Below are 19,555 nucleotides of genomic sequence, written 5' to 3' on the forward strand. Positions count from 1 at the left end.
ATGTATCCAGTAGATCGTTTTAATAAAGCAAAATGAAAGGAAAATATTTTCCGGCTGTTTCGAGAACATTTTTCGTAGTCGTCCTGTAAAGGGAGGTCATGGATTCGTCTATCCGCATGACCCACGTCCTTGAAAATGGCGTTTATTAAATTGCTAGTTACAGTTTAGAGTGTTGGACACAACACCCCGGTCTTACTCTAAATATGTAGGAATTGAGGTTAGGTTTTCACTGCTGTGAGTCTGAAGATGGCTGTCTTCTTGGATGTTTGCGCCGTGTAGTCTGGCAGAATTTTACCGACGATCGCCCTGACAATGGAGGCAGCAAGGACCTCCGAAACGTCGATAAACTTCTACCAGACTACACGGCGCAAACAACCCGGAATACAGAAATCTTCTATTCCAAATATCTTTAGATTCTTTTAGTTTTCAATTGTACATTTCTGTCAAATACTAAATAAATGTGTGCTCCACGACTTTGTGGACAGATGAATTGATGTCTTAGTACGTACATTTCGCAACGCTGGATTTTCTTTCGTAATAAACGCCTTACATAAGATCGAGTTTTGTAACTTCCTGTTAACCAAATATCTGAAACTGGTTTTGATGATTACGATGTAGGTATTAGGGTTGATGATTATGGTAATGATAACATTGGCGATACAAATAATAAGACAGTATTAGTGATAATATTGGCGAAAATGTAGATTGATTTGACTCAAAATAACTGGTTATAATAAGGATGATTTACCAGTGCGATATTATTAAGATGTTGGTAGCTAGAATGACGGTCGACTTTTGTGGTGATTTGATGGTGATTATGGTTGTTCTGATGGTGGTTACAGATCTGATAACAAACATCTGACCGGAAGTCAGGGCTTTATAAATTGGGAAGAGAATATAATTAATTCAGACGAAATTTATTCCTAAAAGCTGTCCACGAATGCATTTTACATTGGTCCAACAGCGAAGTTCAATAACCATATCGGAGAAATGAGCGTACATCACAATTTTGTTATTGGTCTTCGATACAAAGAAACAAAGAAACAAATTATTCGTTAAGTGTGTCCTGTAGATGACGTCGTAAGTTCCCGGAGATGAAGCTGAACTTCCGTTATGTTGGCATCTGCTCGCAGGAAGTTAAAACGTATGTGTTTGGACTAACATTTAATAACATAACCCCTGTACCAAATTTAACAAATTACGACCAGCCGTTCTCTAGTTACTATTAATCGTAATTGAGTATGCAGTTCGTAGGGCCGTTAATAGATGTCGGCACGATCTGCGCTCTACCATTTTTGTCAGAGCTTATATAATACTTAATAGAAAGTATTTTTGTGAAAAATACAAAGATCCATGGTGAACAGAGATCATTTAGAAGATGGGTAAAACGTTTACGGATGTGTGGACCCAGAAATTACCTCTGAAACATCGCTAAATTTTTCTGACAGACTACGCGTCGCAACAACCCAGAAGACAAAACCATCTTCAGCCTAGATTTTGTTTAACGATGAGTCGTAATACAAAATGAAGTCGCGCTTCGCTGGTAGCTATAAAAATTCTATTTTGTAAGCTCCTGATTCCCTGTAAGCTTCCAGTATGTGTAACGGTGGAAGGCAACCACGCCCGAGAGGTTACCGCACAGCGTGTGGGCCGAACGACCATCAGGGGGCATCCATGAGGCCGTGTTCTTATTTGTAAGACGGCCACTCAGATCCTCTCACCACAGCGCCCCTGATCTCACGGACGAGAAAATTAAAATAAGAACCTGTCTCAGGAACACGTGCGTATCTTTACCAGGAATGACGTAAATGTTTACCAAATGGTCCTTCGTCCTTACAGGTGTCACCAAACGCCCAATGTTCCAGGCCGTTTCGAATGTCTCCGTTGTAGGTCTTCGACTTAGCTCCGGGCTGCGTTATGTAAATCGACAGAACGAAGTATCTGCTGTAGATATTTGATGGTTCTTGCATTCTCCACAGCGGTTGTTACACAAACTCAGTCGGCGCGGTAAATTGTTGGGGTCTGGTCGCAGGGGCTTATTCCTGGAGCGAATAATAAAATAAAAATTCACGTATATACGTGTAGGAACTCCTTTTTAAACGACAGTACGTCAATGATTAAAAGACGTAGCTCTCTTAAACGGATTTCCGTTATTAGTTTGGGGGCGAGGCTGCCTGTACGAATCCGTGCGTTCCACGTCCGTAAAAGAACCACGTACTATCCACAAAACAAACATCGTTTCCCAGCGGCAATTCTTTGTAATCTTCTGTCTTAGATTCTAATGTCGGTAATGGCTTTGGTTTGCGTAGTACAGGTTGGTCCAAAAGTCACGTAACACGTTATTCACACACAGGATTTGTGGTTTTCGACGGCGGTGAGTCTGAAGATGGCTATGTTCCGGCTTGTTGCGTTGTGTGGCCTGGTACAAGTTTACCGAAGTTTTGGAGGTCCTTGCTGCCTACATCATCAGGGCGATGACCGACTCATGTTCTACCAGAATGTTCTGTTTGCCAAAAAATAAATTGTTATCAGAAAGTAAGAAACAGTAATGGCCTAAGGAGTTTTTGAAGTGTCTACTAGTTTTAATGCATTTATTCCGTTCCTTATTTTTATGTTATTTGGTGAACAAATTCTTCAGTGACGGAAACGGCTTACGAGACGAGATGTCGATTTATTTGGTTCATAACAGTCGAGAAATGCGTCCCTAAACTCATTCTGGAAAGTTAAGTGAGAACGAGACGCCAGGTAATGTTCGACAGCGAAAACTCGTTACACTTTTTAAAAGGACAACCTCGTACTTCGATTCTTTCAAGACAACTGACGGTCTGGAGCGAGCATTTTACAACATCACGTGACCTTAGAGGGTTCTTCTATAGTCACAGCGATGTCGTATGTTTGTTGTTGAATTACAACCTTCAATAAATATTTCAATGTGACTTTTCGATCAAATTTGAGGCTAAGACGGATGCCATGAAGGCTCGTGGAGTACTGGAGGTATAACTCCACTCTTTCTTTACCTCGGTAATACAAAATACGTGGAGGTAAGTGGTTAGCTTCGAGGATGGCGAATTTATTGACTAGATGAGCGAGTATCAGTTTCTCAAGATGGATTCTGCTACATGGATTTTGTAAAAAATCATGCATATTAATACGTGATTTATATTTCGCGTTGTACGTGATTAATTGTGGTTATCTAAATCACTGAGTTAAGTGGTTAACCTTGTAGACTACCGATTATCCCGGGGGGCGGATTAACCGGGGTTTATCTGATTTAAACAAATATAAGAATTAAATTAGAAAGTCTTTTGTAAGATTTATAATGTTTAAGAATAAACGAATTAATAAAATAATGATATATTTGCCGTTATAATTTCATTTTTAAAAAGTACTTTTATGTAAAATCCTTCGCGTTTTTAGTGAATCTTTGAAAATCTATGTAAATGCGTGATTTTATTTTATTTTTGTTTATTTTTCGAGGTTTTTATTGGACACGGATAATCTGGAGTCTGCTGTATTTTCATGAGTTGGTGTCTTTCTTACTAACTTAGTTTCTTTAACGTAATACGGTCTGAAACTTTGGCTGTTTCAGGGACTCTACAGGCTTGTGTTGTAATTTAGGAGCGCGAAATTTGGTGCTACACACATAATTGGTTACTGACAAACTCACGCACTTACTGAAATAATTTCTTAAACTGAAAATTTATATCGAGAATAAAGACGTTTTATCCCCAGACCAACAATTCAAGCTTACTTCAAAATCCCTTCCGATTATTGTCATAACTCATAATTTAATGATTCTTGGCGTCAGTAGTTGATACACCGTCATTAAATTAATTATTACAGTAACAATAATCAGGTGATTTAGAATTTAACAATTGTAAATATAAAGAGACAGGGGTTGTAGATAAACAAACTTAATACGTGTTTAAGATATACCCTAAACGCTTAATTTTAAAAGGGATTCCGTGTTTAAAAGTGTTTTTTTAGGGTGAAGAAAGCTTGTATGTACCTCCTTCAATTGTCAGCATCCACGCGTCTGAGCACATCCGGAACTTTAACGCCAACCACGAAAAGTTAAAATCCGTCTCGTCTTCCGTAATTGATTTAATTCGATATCTCGGTCCATGGCAAGGATATAATACAGCATTAGAGATATAAGTGGCTTCTACGCAACAGGTAAACCAAAGACTATAATCTTTCTATAACAATAAATACATGTTTAAAAATCTGATTGTAGTTTTCTGAACAAGGCTCTGGTAGGGAGTAATTGATGCGTGTTACATTTTGATGTTCAGAGGGCGTGTCGACTGTCAGCAGACTTTCGTAGAACAAACAAAAGAATGTCCTGAAGGCGCTTAGGAGAAGTCAGTACGTATCTGATGTACGTACTCATTTCAAGCCATTTTTACGTCATGATGTGAAAATATTTAAATTACTCAAACCTGCTTTACGTGAACTTACGTTGATAAAATATGTCAAGAATTCTTAAGAAAATAAAAATCTATGTTTGTCTCTTTAAATATTCATAAAAAGATAAGATCTAATCGAAAGATTTGCGTATTTGATTATGAATTATTATTATTAATAACCGTGTACAAGAGTAGACATTTTTTTCTGTTAAATGTCAAGTGATCTGTAAAAAGAATATGAGGTCATAGGAGGAGTCCGATGTAATGGAAACTTAAATTGCTGGACAAATATTCTTAAATTTTTCCAGTACAAAATTAAACTTAATTAAAATCTGTTTATCCGTTTTCAGCTTGCTTAAATTAATTTTAAAATGTCTGGAAGACAGTAATGACGATGTAATTATTAATATGGACTAAAAAAACACTCGAATCTTAATGTCACAGTAGTTTTCAAAGTGTGGTAACGTACATGCAGTTATAAAATTATTTGTAATGTTTAAAGGCGTTAATTAAGTCGCAGTCCACCAGTTGACAAACACTGCGTCAGGTTACAGGGTTTTTAACACGTCGAAGGTTTGTTGGGTCACTCTAATCATGAGTTTTATCACGAAAAACTGAACATCTTTCTTCGTGCAGAAAAACGGAAACAATAGATATCTCCCCCTGAGTGCCTACATGGCGCGTAGCGGGGTAACCTTACTTTTTTTGCCTATCTGTCAGGCGCACTGCGTTCAGGGCGTCCTGGAGTCTGTGACACGGAGCAGAAACGTCTTCTGAAAATTATGATCACTGACACCTGGTGGAATTTCTCCCACGTGAAACATGGTTTCCTTCCGAGTTTCTACCCTTGTAATGACGAATGAAATTGTACGATGTCTCAAAGCATTAGCCTGGGTAAGGAGATGTCTTCGTGGCATTTGTCATAAAAATACGACCACGTTTGAGTCAGTGAGCGTTTAACCGAACACTTTATCCGCTGATCTAACCTGCTGTGTTTATCGCCTGCTATTTGAAATTCTAAGATGCGTCATTGACTGCCATAGCTCAGAGCAATCATGGACTTTACTCGAAATAAAACATTGGCAACCACTGCCATTTAGAATGTTTACTTACGTCTAACGATTCCCAAGATTCGTCGTCAAACAATGATTTATCCTTCTTTAACTCACAATGACTTAATATGTCCTTGGCTCAAATTTTGATATCCACTCTGATTTCATCCTAAGCCATATTGATGTCTTTTCTGAAGCTGTGGACCTGTTCAGTGATTTTTCCTGATAATTGATTGACTATTTAACTTCCTGAGATCAAATTTCTGCATGAAAACATCATCATATTTATTCTCTTGTTAGTGTATAAGGAATCAGATCAATATCACTGACTTTGAAATCTAATGTCTGTTTTCCATTGCTTAAGTCAGATTAAATCGTCTGTTCGATGGGAATTTGCTACGATATTTTTAACTTTATTTCCAAAAAAATTATGGGTTAAAAGAACTGAGGAAAAGTTGTAATAGTTACGAAGACGTTAAGTGTTTTGAAATTTACTCGGCGTTCTTTTGTTATGGGCGGTGACGAATCCATATAAATAAATAAATAACTCAAGACTTATCTGAGTCCAACGCTGACCTGTGAAAACGTGTTTCATTTTACTGGAATCCAAAAGTTGAATTTTGAATCGAGAGGGAATATTATCGGAAGCCGTTTATCGTCTGTCTGGACATGATTTTTTTTTAAAAATTTTTTGTTAGTCTACGTGTATAATAATTCTAGCTGAACAGAGTTCTATCAACATTTAAATCTGATTCTAACGATCGGAATATGAAACAGTTATTAGCGTCAATAAGGAGGGTGAGAAACCAGCGACATTTGAAATTTATTTGTATGATTTTAATAATTATTCGTGATAAAACTTCGTGCCTTGTGTTGTTAATGTGGCAAAAGTGTATATAAGAATTTTATATAAAATATTTTTTACGAATTAAAATTCAAGGTCACATGTTTTCAACGTAACACAACAAAATGAGACTTTACAGGAGAGTGAAATTCATGTTCTTGGAATTTACATTTCTTGAGGTCGACACTGAGGGAGCCAGAAGTCTTGTGGTTTTATATGAGGCATTTGTTATTGAAACGTGTCGCTGTGTTTCATATTTTATAGCGACTTTTATTACCGACGTGACATTTTTATGAAATTATTCGAGTGTATGCAAGAATAGTTGTCTTCCTGAGAGGATAATTTGACAGGGAATAGGCCCTCATCCAAGACTTTAGATTTATCTCGGAGAGCACGATGAAATATCGTTTGTGGATCAAACCAGCGGACGTTGTTGTTACATGTATCTCGAAAAATTTAAATACGCGTGTTTATAAATTTAATTAAATATGAACAATATGTTAAATACTATTACTTAAAATAATTTTCAAGTGAATTTTTTTTTGAGAAAAAAACTTAAAAAATTGCTACGAACTGCAGAGAACAGTATCCTTAAGAAACTAAGAATTCAAAATCTTTGACTTCTTAGATGTCCAAGTTCCGTGTTTATAACAAGCCGCCACTAGATACTATATTCAGCCAGATTAATCCAATCCACGCACTCACATCCTAGTTTCTTCTGAGACATCGCAATCGTAACTTCACATCCACACCTTCGTCCCCAAATTTGTCACTTAAAAAGGTTAATTTAAGTGATTATTTATATTTGTTAAAGGTATCTTAATTTATTTGGTTCATTTCTGTACGTTAAAATATTTCCACAGTTCTTTGCTTTGAAATACGCAGTTAACGAGAAATTTTTTGCAGAAATTAAGAACGCGACAAATGTTAAGTCAGGGAGGATTCTATCCCAGATCGAGATGGTATCCTGCTAGATACAATTACACGCTGGATCCTTAGAAGGTATCTATCCGTTGCTTAGTTTGATTCTTTACGTTCCTGCCTGTTGCAGCCATCAAGAAACCATCATCCATCCGCGATCAGAGTCCAATTACGTGCCGAGTCGAATGAAACATTTTAAATCTTGGAAACACGACATGTAGACAGAAATTGACGAGGAACTGGCATCTAAGAAGGTCCGATTACAGGGGCTGTGTGTGTGGAAATGTGACGCCATAAATATTTCTCGATTGGAGAATAATGTTCCCGTACGCGATGATGATTTAAGAATAAGCGTGGAGATAAATTAACAGCAATGCAACGAAAGTAAATTGGAAAATTAAGTAGGTTTTCGATATAAAAAAACAACGTTACATAAATATATATTTTTTATTACTTACGACATTAACCGTTTCAGTAAAGATCGACAAATATTCTGTGTAGGAAAATACGTCTAGAAATGCAAATTCGGTTTTAAGACATACTTTTTTAAAATATAGCTCTCGCCCATCGGAATGTAACGAAATATAGAGAGGTGAAGGGGTGTGTGTGGTTTGGAAGGTTATTTAAGAGAGAATAAATGGTGATACAGCATTGGTCCTGTTTCCAGACGTTACGTAGATACGGAGCTTAGCGTCATAGTGTGATTCCTGTAATGCGTGATAAAGCCTAATTTTTAATGGACAGAAAATTAGTCCTAAAGGATATGTTACCTCGCTTAAATTTTTCAATCCAATTAAATTAATTTATTTAAGTATTTGGCAACAGCCAAGCACTAAACCAGAGTACAGGATAAGATATAATAAATAATTAAATTAAATTAAATAATAATGAAAGTAAAACATTAAAAATACAGGAACAAACAAACGAATGAAACTAAATATATAAATGTACTATATTAATAATAATAATAATGATAATTCAATTCATTTATTGAATAATGTTTCACAAGTGAATGGGAAAAAATATGATACCTAAGTAATATAATTCAATTAATAATACTAAATAGAACATTAAACAATAAATAACAGAAGATATTATAAAATTAAAATCACAAAATTTTCAACAGACCGTGAAGTTTCATAATATTTACTCGGGAATTGAATTAAATTTCGGCGCAGTATGTAACATTTATTTTGGGCGTGTTTAAAATGCTATGAGCGAAATGAGTCTCTGGGAATCATTAAATGACATATTGAAAATGCCTTAAGCTTGTGATGCACGAAGTTCATTTAGGATTCGAAGTTTTCATGGCTGGGAGTCAGAAGATGGCTGTCACCTGGGTTGTTGCGCTGAGTAGTCTGACGTTTCAGAGGTTCCTGCTGCCTCCATCATCAGGGCGATGAGTTTATGGAGGCTGCAAGGACCTCTGAAACTTCGGTGAACTTCTACCAGCCAACTCATTCCTCTAAGAGAGATACAGACGTAGAAGACATTGAATTGCCAGGTGTTTCAGCTTTAAAGTAATTTACGTCGTTAATTAAGAAAAATACGCTTATGAGTAATCAATTCTGTGTCGTGTACTAGAATGAATGAGAGTTATCTCAGGAACTGGGACTGGTTTGTTAACCGCGTTGCGTGGGAATCGGCCTCCATCAACTGGAAATTTGTGGTCGGGGCTCATTCTGAAAGACAGTCGACATTAGTTTGTCTTTGTAGGACCTACTCAAAGGCAATCCGACACACGCGTGTTTGATGCCACACGTCTTAAGCGTGTCTCAGCTTCAGAGGCGACGATGAGACCGCCGGTGACTTCAAAATTACAATAAGCACGGATTGGCTCCATAAAACAGATTTAGAATAATTTAACTGGGACGAAATAGTCTTGAGACTGATTCAGTTTGACCAAACTTTTAGACAGCCAAATAGTTAGTTAGTGGATCAAGAAAGAAGAATCTGAAGATGGCACCTTTTCTTACTGTCGAAACAGAATACACAGTGAACGTGGTTCAAACTATGGCGATAAGCCGCTAACATCGTAACACATACCATAAAGCAGGGATAAACAAAATATGATCCGGAGGACAGATTAGACACGTAAAAAAAAATCATACCCGACTCTACAGCTGTTAAAGTATAAACGTCATTATCGTTTTAATCTGAGTACCTTTTCAATATCGACGTTCGTCAATGTTTTATTTGTCTCAAAATTTTTGCGAAAAAAAATATTTACGAAAAACGCAAATTTGAAACAAATCCAGGCTCGGTTTTGCACCGGATAACAGCGTGATATTTCTTGAACGTTCTCGTTGATAAAGAGGATTTGCGTGAGAACGTAACATTACGATTACCACAAGACGTAGGCGCCCAGACTTTACGTTATCATCACCTTTACGTTTATGAATCAGAACCCTTATGACCTTCTGAACACCAATAACATTCAGAGCTGTTGCGTTCGAAATAATTACTAAAAAAAGCGAATATGTGGGCAGATGGTGTGAATAATTGTAGCCAATCACCAGTGTTTGTGTTAACAAATTGTTTTTCCTCGCATTCCGTGTTGCCGGAAATAACTTCACATGGAAGTATATTCTGACGTGCTTAAAATTCCTTACCATTTTACCTGGAATACAATTATTTTACTAAGCCCTCCATTTTTAAACACCAAACCGATTTTAATTTCAAATTACGCAATTTAAAAATATTATAGGCCAAACTATGATGTTTATATAACTTCAGACTTTTTAAAAGACATATTGTGATTAACAAAAAGTTATAAATTATAAATCATATAATTAATTAAGCATTTATGCGTATCGTATGCATTAGTTTAGAATCGTATAGCATTAAAGTTTTCATGGTTGTAATAGTTAACATCCAAGTACGTATCTCACATAATGTGACACTCATTAAAACTTAAGATAAATATGACAACAACTATGTTAAATATGAATTTCCTTAAATTCCTTCTTGTTACAGCCCTAGAGTCAGTGTTGTAACATTACGTCAGTTTTGTTTGTAACTTTGTTTCTGCAATGGTAGGAGATGACGTGTGGTTAATGTTCTGGTTTAATACCTGCTATCTCTGTCAGTGACTGGTTATGGACTGGTTAACAGGAGCTCATTTGCAACAGAACAATATAACAAAGACAGCTACATGATGAAGAACTTTGTAATTTATAATATCTTCGTTCTGTGGTTTAATAACACAGGTGAAATATATGGACATTGATATTAAAAATAATTTTAGAAACTCATGTGTAACAATCGATTTGTTTCTCGATTGGCGTCTCTGAATATCGAACCATCGGTTTTTCATAACAAGAAATTCCATGGCCCTCTGTAATAAATGCTCAGAGACTTTTCAGTAAAATGCAGTAACAAATTATGTAATTAGTTACCTTCAGATTGCAGACAAATCAAATATAATGTCAACATGTGGAAAGCACTGATGTGGGATGTCCGTCTATGAGTTTTGTTTCAACGAAACCCTGGTTCACAGTGGAGAAGGCATTCAGACGTAGACAATGGTGAGCTACAAGGGCGGAATAGAATGCTGGACAGGGGAGTAGCCTCTCGGAACGTAGCGTACGTCCACCGCCCGCCTTATGTGGGCTACATGCCCACGGGCTGTACAAGGGCGCTGCCCACACACTGTCAGACAGGTGAAAACGAACGCAACGCGATGTATTGTCTCTTTACAGAACATGGAATCTCGGCACGTGTCTCCTGGTGGCTGGATGCAGAACTACACTGATAATCTGTGGACAATATGGCCGAATTGTTTAGCAATTTCTTAGCATATTATAATTTTCTGTCTTATTATCAACGTGGATACCAAGTAAAAGTGATATTTTTGCTATTCATTGTTGTTTTGCTGGTGATATGACTTCAAGACATCCAAGGCATTTGTTCGTGAAGACGAAAATAAAATGGCTGTCGTAGATTTTAAGTCCGAATATGTTTCCCTCTGGCGTTAGAAAAGGGAACGAATCATAAAGGCTAAAATGCGCACGGCTCTAATTGAACTTTGCTGCTAAGGAACACTTAAAGGACGGACCGACGTAATTTTAAGTTTAACACAGCGGTATTAGGCAATAACACAGTTAAATGTCCCGTCCTGAAACGACGTGCATTTGTAAATGTTTGCAAGACAAGCAATGACTGGGGTGTTAAGAATTTTAACTTGACTTTTGCAAATGATCATTGACTCCCATCTAGTAGCGAGGTTGGGAATGAGTAGGAGCGATATGGCATCTCCCCTGAGCGCCTACGTGGCGCGTAACGGGATGGCTTAACCTTTTTCAAATGGCATCAGTTTCCGGAAGTCAGGCGCGTCTCTGACTGACATATGACGTCATCATGGAGGATTCGACCGAGTTATTTTCCACAAAGTCATTGTGATAACATGCCTTCCTCTGGCATCTTCCGTGAATATAGTGTCGTTAAACAACCAATCACCACTCAGAGAATCTATTTCTGTAATGACCTCTTCCTTTATGACAGGTGGTAATATTCCGTTCATTATAAGGATGTTTCCTTCTGAGACGATGTTTGTGGAACCGATTGTAGGATGCTTGAAGTCTAAAAGGGTTAAGAGTGGGTATGAGAACGGACGAAACATTAACGAGCAGTTCAGAGAAGCTGACAAACCGATACACAGATATGGAGGGAGATTCCTCTGACCCCCTTTGCAGAGCTGGGCTTAAAAGTTTTTGTGTGGCTTTAGAGGCCCGCAGAAACCAGGGCTCCTTTTGTGTGGTTTTGATGTGAACTTTTCTGCTTTAATTCCAGAAAATGTGTGCGGACTGGCTGTAGATTATTCACAACGCGTGGGTATGAAAAATGGAAGATTTATGCTATTAAAAGAAACAAAACCTTCTTTTCAAAGTGACTGATATGAAATTAGAGAACGTAGGGATTGTCGGTTTTTAAAAACCGGTTTTTTAAGATAAATTTGTAAAATTCGAAAATCGGCTTTAGATACTAGCAGTAATATGTAAAAATTAATTAATTAAAAACGTTAACATTCTGCTATTCTTCTATTCATATGTGAAACCTCAATTTTATATTTCAGGCAATTTTTTTTATCTAGAATAAGAACAAGAACAAGTAATCGTTCAGTGGACATTTTATGTTTTTTGAAATCATATTTTCTGAAGAAAAATACTAAATGAAATAAAAAAATTATAATTTATGTATTGTACGGATTTTAGTTATTTTTGGTTTTTTATTTGGTTTTGTAAGTAGTATACTTATTTTGTTATATTTTTGTAATTCCATAAATATTAAGTAAACTGAAATTTTTTAAAATAAATATAAATATTTTTTTACTGTTTTAATTATTTTTTTTGTAAAAATTCGAAAAACGGTTTTTTTCTTCAAAAGTCGATTTTTGTATAAACCCTAACAGAACGTGAGAGTAGTTTTCTCATTAATACATCCTTCTCAGCTTACGAACTACATTGAAATGTTGATATTTGTTTAATTTCTTCCACGGAAGTCTTAGGTTCATGATGTGGGTCACATAATTTTAAATATTTCATTCCCTTTCCGTGAACATTTACGTTCCGCCACTGCGCCAGATGTTGTACACCCCTAGTAGAGTGATTTGTTGTATAGAACTGGAGCTGAGCTGGCGCCCGGGGGGGATCAGTGCCTGTTGAGTTAGTACTTGCTGAAGAAGCAACCAATTTGTGCATTACAATGTCTTGTAATACCGAGCAAAGGGCCTGTGGCTTCTGCTCCCGAGTTGACGTACCGTGAAGCGGAGATACCTTCTGCGCATGCGCTAACATGACCTGTGCTATATTTGTTTCGTCGCTCTGTGTGTTAGTACGCAGACGCGGATTGAGGTTAGAGTTGGACCGCATTTCCGCGATGACTAGTACGGAGATAAGGTTGCTTTGGCACATTGGAGATTTTTACTACTTAGCTGAACAATCAGGAAAGAGATCTTTTTCAGGTAGCGTCTTCAAAACGCTTGGATAGCCAAGGGACGTTATCACAGATATAAATCTTTCCCGACTCACGTAATTTTCAGGTTAAGTGCGTCTATGAATTAACAACTTTTATATCTAGAATAATCAACGCGAACTGTTAAGTATTTGTAATGTGATGTTCACACCAGAAAGTGAAAACAAGATTATAAAGACTTGCTTACACGCAAACTGAATATTAATTAACAATCGAAGTGAAAAATTCATAAAACAACAACACCTCTTACTATAAATGCGACTTTCATTAATTAAATGTATCACAAACCAATTCTCAAGTAGGAGTTCATATACATGCATAACATTCATAATATTAAATTTGTTCGTAATTCAATTTGGCATTCATTATTTTATAACAATTTCGTGTATACATTATCACGTGAACTGAGGTAGATAAAATATATCACAGAATCCGTGGTGTTCGGTTACAGTGGCAAACAGCGGCGAAGACAGATAAATCATCACAGAGAACATTTTTAAAAAGTAACTGCCAAACTGCAGTTTGGCCACTCCCATCAAAACTTAATTACTTTTAGGTTGATTTCAATAACTGTCTTGTCACTTACTATCACTTATACGCACAAACACACACGCGATTTGTTCGAATATAATTCTTCAGGGACGATTATTTGAACACGGAAACTCCAGAGTGAAACGAGACTTGTTTCCTGTCTACAATCTGATACAAAGCTTTCTGAATAAATTATCGATTATAATAGATTACATACTGCCATTTTATATAACATTCTTCCATCGAGATTAACCTCATTTATTCGGGGTTAAACTTGATTAAAGTATACATCAGTGTTAGAATAAGGGTCTACCATTGATTTAGAATATAAGTTTGTTATATTAAGTTTATCAGACGTCATTCTATCCGAACTATAAATGTAAGTAACTTCTTAGTTGATCAGGGAAATTTCAATTTGCCGTCTCTAGTGTCAACACTGCTCTTTTGTCTCGCTAAGTTGGTAGCTCGACGTAGGTAGCTCGCATTCGATGTTCTTTTGTTAGTTGTTCGTGTAACAAGCGTAATGTCGGTAGTGTGATAAAGTTTGTGTTTAGTTGTTGGTGGTTTAATGTAGTTTCCGAAAGCAGTTTTGTGAAGCAGTTAAAAAGGTATGTCAGGGGAAGTTCCCTAATTATTTTCTACTAAGTAAGTTGCGCATTTCACTACTTATTTCTCAACGGAGACCGTGTACCGTGCCGAGCTTATAGCTGTTCTGCAGGTGTGCTGAATATTACGTAAGGATCGTGTAATTTTTTACGTAATCTGCGAATGAAAATTAAAGAATAAAATTAATAGAATATGTCGGTAATGGATAATTACGTGGGGGATAATGTAGAGATATGAACTGGCCTAGAAATGATAATTCTACCGGATCCGAGGACTGTTTTACTCGTCCCATCTCCTGCCCGATGTTTACCTTCAAACATGTTACCCGTATCCTACATAATTCAGCCTGATCTATTTACCACCTGCCCCCCCCCCCCCCCCCCCCCGAGTGTCGTGTCATTGACACATATTTTTAAATGCATGAACACCAGTAATCATTGAATGAATTATTTAACGATGAATTTAAATTAATGAGATTATTTTGGCTTTTCAGTAACGGAACGAAAATATCTGACGCCATGTTTGTAAGGAGTAATCTCGTAATGTTTCTGGCAGGGGGCAGCTACGGAATTCCCCCGAGAAAATCGAGTCGGTTGGATTTGTTACCGGAAACTGTGAGATTATCACAAGATGAGAGCAACTGTGAATAACCTTTTGTTTGCGGGAAAAGAAAAATTTGTCAGTGGAACCACGGTTCCGGGGAATTTGACGTAAATACGTCTATTCGGAAAGGAAGTTTATATATTGGCTTTATTCTAAATATTTCCTTTATACATGCTTTACAGTTGAGATAAGTTTGATTAAGACTTTGCTTAATTAACTTGAATTAGTTACGCTTAAGATGGGTCTGTGGTAGATGAATGTAATGTAATGTAACGTTTCCTAGGTAACATAACAATGAAGTTACACTTTTTCGTTAAACTTTTTTGCCGAATGACCCTTCCTTATAGACGTATTTACGTCAAAAAAGATATATCTGAGAAATGCAGAAATGTTCTGTGTAACGTTTGTAGGATTTGAGGTTCTCACGGCAGTGAGTAGGAAGATGGATCTCTGTCTTCTGGGTTGTACAGGTTTTATAAATTTTAAATTTGTTGGACATGGGCTAATCTCAGAGTATAAAAACAACTATTTCGTTTTGCGGGAGCATTTGATACAAAATATTAACTTGGTTCCCGTCAGCGGAACAGATAACGCATTCAGTCACCTCGATGTCTTCACGAGTCAGTTCGACCGTGGGATACTGCAAGCTGACGTCAACCAATCGTGGGAAAACACAGCAAGAATATCAAGATAGGGGAAGGAGGAGAGGTTTGTCTAACAACCTGTTGCAAATAAAAAATAACTCAATTTATTTCTGTCCATCCAGTCTTCTTATTCGCGTGTTACATTTTTAAATCCAAAACCCGATTTGTTTTTGTTTGTATAACATTAGTATCGATTCAAACAAAGTCGACTTCCCATCGTTGCATATGTAACTATTTATTCATGAAATTCGCAGAGTAAACGAGGTATATTAATCTTCTGTGTTAAGAATAAATTAAAAATAAATGTGCGTGCGTGCGTTTTATGGGGTGGCAGGAGATCGAACAGTATCCACCTGCTTGAAAATCAAAAACTTTATCTCTACGTTACAATAAATTGAAATCGATATTCGCGTAATGTCATTAGAAGCTCAAAGTTTGACATCAGATTCAGAAAACGTTTTAGTACAAAAGGAATTTTTGTCATGCGATATTTCTCTCTTATTCTGATTCAAATAAGCGAGCCCCAAATATTCGTCTTGAGTTTCCCGATATCCTTTGTAATTAACACTGCCGCCATCTTGTTTAACAATCTATAATTATAATATTTGGCAAGAGTTTGATATTTTTTTTCAAAAATCCTTTACTGTGCTTCAGTTTTGGTCAATGTTAAAGCCAGCGACAACCCAGTTTAAAAGTTCTTATTATCGAGTGTAGGAAATTATAAATTACGATTCGAATGGCAACATGTCCTTTCAATCTTATGACAAGTTGTGTTTGGAAAGATTTCCACCCAGTGTGTAACGAAAACCGACCGTGGTCGGCAAGTTCCTTGAGCTGCAGATTTTTATTACAGAGTTGAAAACACCTAATCCCATCCTCGTATAGGTTAGGGCGTGGTTTTGCGGTTGGTAAACCACTCTAGGCGCTCCGATGGTCTTTAATGACGCGTCTGGACAGAACAGACTTTTTCATGCAAGTTCCAGTTCTTCCTCAGTTCGTTTGTTTCCCCATCTACACACCGGTCAGTGACGTAGGCGAAACTCGCGTTTTGGTCCCGCTAAAAACCTGCTGATACGTCGTATTTACGGGCGGTATCGCACTAGGATGCCATGGCAGCGACACCAACAGCGATGCCATGGCGTCCAGCTGCCAGAAAAAGACGCCAGACAAGCTGCCAGCTTTCGACGCCAGTCAAGCGAACAGATGGATCGACATTATGAGATCACGAAATGAAGGGCTATTAGCAAGGAGAAATGTCCACTTTTATCACTTTTGAGAAAATGAGATTTACCTTTATCAAAACTACATACCTGGAGTGAATTTAAATTCTGTAACAAAGAAATAAGTAAGAAAAATTCTTCGTACACACACTTTGCACGTCCATACCATTATTGAATTTGAAATATTTCATTTCTTGAAAATCACATGTAATATTACATGAACAAATTTTATTTAATAAAACATTATAAAAGCAGGTTCCTTCTTAATTCACATTATTTGTGACATATAGATAGATGCATAGATTGCTTAACAAAAAAACGTAAAAATCAAGTTGCCATATTGGAAAGCGGCCCCACAAATAAAGCCATAGAAACACTTCTTAGCTAATTCTTTCTTTTCTACTGTAAATAAATCTCCTCCTCCAAATATTTCCACAAGTTCTACCCAGTTTCTTATTTTCAAGTCCCGGTTTGCGTATTCAATAGCAGATGAATCCCATAGTCGGGACTGAATTTCAATTATCAATCTTTCGGTGTCGAAATTATCCACGTTTGGAAGAAACAGAAATACACACAAGCACATTCACGCGCGGACGTCAATGGACTGGCCAGACTGTCATGTGATGTTGATTTGGCCTTGGCCGTGGCAGCGATGCCAGTAGCATTTGAACTTGGCATCTTGGTTGGCAGCGATGCCAAGTTGGAAGCGCTGCCAGACGGATGCCAGGTGCGATATATGACTACTAAATTAATACATTGAGTTTGGCCGAGATGCTGGCAGCTGCGCCATGGCCTCCCGTTAGCATCCTAGTGCGATACCGCCCTAATATTAATCGCGGTGTTATCAGGCCTTGAAAATTCTTGAAATTGAAAAGTTATATTTTAAAAAAAAATCATTGTTACTTACTTAGACCATTTGTGTAGTTTTAGTGCGTGTTATAGTTTAATTTTATTTGTAAATTCTGTTCTCATATTGTTCCGACAAATCCTGGTTGTTATAGTATTTTAATTTTTAATTTTTTAATTTATAATGCTTCCAATTATGTAGACTTATCTATAGAAAATTAATATATAAGTATCTTTAATTATCATAAATAGTCACGTAGATGCTAATGATATTAATATTAATAATTAATAGCATCTAGACTGGGAGAATGATGCGATTTGAGTATACGATAAGTTGATTCCTTGCTGTATGGAGTCCATGCATTATACTGTGTTTTCAACTGGTTAGCTCAGTCAGTAATTTATTACTGAGGTCAGAACTTCGACTACCCCTGGGTCCCGCCCCTTCACCAGTAATCATCTGCGTTAACGCAAATTGGAGTGATTTATATGCAGTTCTTGGTTCATGTACCGATACGTTCACGAATTGTCCTGTTCTGTAAGCGGGAGAATGGTTTATGGTACGGTCATGTACTGATGTGTTTTGCGAACAGGTGAAATTTTTTCGCCTTTTATTTCGGAAATATGATCCAAATGGTTTGTGGTTTCGTCGATAAACAAATTTTGATTTTTTATTTATAGGTATCGTATGACTCTCAGTGTAAAGAGGGATTATTTCCTTAAACAGCGTTAACCAGTTGTTCTTTGTAATGGTGAAGAGTTGTGTTTTCTTCGAGGTACGGACTGAATTCTTAAATGCTATTTAGACGAGCTTCGGCTTCGAAGGGTTAATTAATTATCAGAATAAACAGCGATTATTTCCTTAAACAGCGTTAACCAGTTGATCTTTGTAACGGTGAGGCGTTGTGTTTTCTTCGCGGTACGGGCTGATTTATTAAGTAATATTTAGACGAGCTTCGACTTCGAAGAGCTAAATTATTTTATCGAAGTGTTTATCTCTTAACATGAGCAATTGTTTTTTTTTCCTTGAAAGCAAGACACCATAAATCAAAATGTTTGTAGTCGTGTAGTTAACCTGAGAACCCCGCTCTCTCCCCACGAAACTTCGATACATCGATATCTCGACTACTGCTAGGAATAATTGAATATAAGTCAGCGGACATGGAACTGCACTCCATCATTAGGCAACTTTAAGTGTTCCGATAAACCGCAATGTTTGATGGACGTTATTTTGAATGCACATTGTATTCGGTTGACAAATCGGAAGTCGGAGATTTTAACTAAGATTACTTAAGCCTTAGGAATGGTATTTTGTCATGGCCCTCTTTCAGATTCCGACAGCTTTTCGCCCCCATCTGCTTCTCGAAAACTTGAGTTTCGAATTGAATATTTATGTCCATTCATAAGCATTAGTTTATCAGACTTGTTATATCTTGGGCTCAGTGGAAGATTTATTCACCCACTGCGACCACAAGCCGAAACGACGATGCTCAGGCATTAGTTTGTAACAAAAGACGAACGTATTATATTATCATGCCAACCTAATGGCGTTTTTGAGTATTTACAGGATTTTAAATCAACTCGATATTGATATAATGACACTTAAAGGCATTTTTAGCCCAGGATATTTTAGTTTCTGACAAACAGTAATACCAACATTCGGGAATATAACTTTTTTTTAAAAAATTGTGATTTAAAGATGTCTGACGTAGTCGTCGAAAATGTGGCAAAGATTTACTGTTTGGTAGATAAAATAGCGAATATAAATTATATTCACGGATTTAAAAAAGCAGATTACTTAGGACATGGCTTAGAATTTTTTGTGTTTTCGTCTGATACTGTGTAAAGTGTAAACATTAAAACGTAAAAAAGCTTGGATTTACGTGTTGTAAGATAAATTTTAATA

The 19,555-nt window shown here is 36.8% G+C and overlaps 1 protein-coding gene across 15 annotated transcripts in view; it reads left to right on the forward strand.

Annotated features, from left to right (window-relative positions):
- LOC110826776 (agrin-like) overlaps positions 1-19,555 on the forward strand; it is a 741,485-nt gene that overhangs the window by 88,097 nt on the left and 633,833 nt on the right. Inside the window, exon 1 of one of the 15 annotated variants that reach the window (XM_087345741.1) lies at positions 14,230-14,338. The exons of the other annotated variants lie outside the window; for them this stretch is intronic. The gene's annotated coding sequence lies outside the window, so the exon portion shown is untranslated. Of the gene's footprint in view, positions 1-14,229; positions 14,339-19,555 lie in introns of those variants that run through there. 15 annotated transcript variants of the gene reach the window in all.

Source organism: Zootermopsis nevadensis, unplaced genomic scaffold (assembly GCF_977971745.1).
Source record: "Zootermopsis nevadensis isolate Lab colony 2312 unplaced genomic scaffold, Znev_1.0 Znev_ptg000009l, whole genome shotgun sequence".
NCBI lineage: Eukaryota > Metazoa > Arthropoda > Insecta > Blattodea > Termopsidae > Zootermopsis > Zootermopsis nevadensis.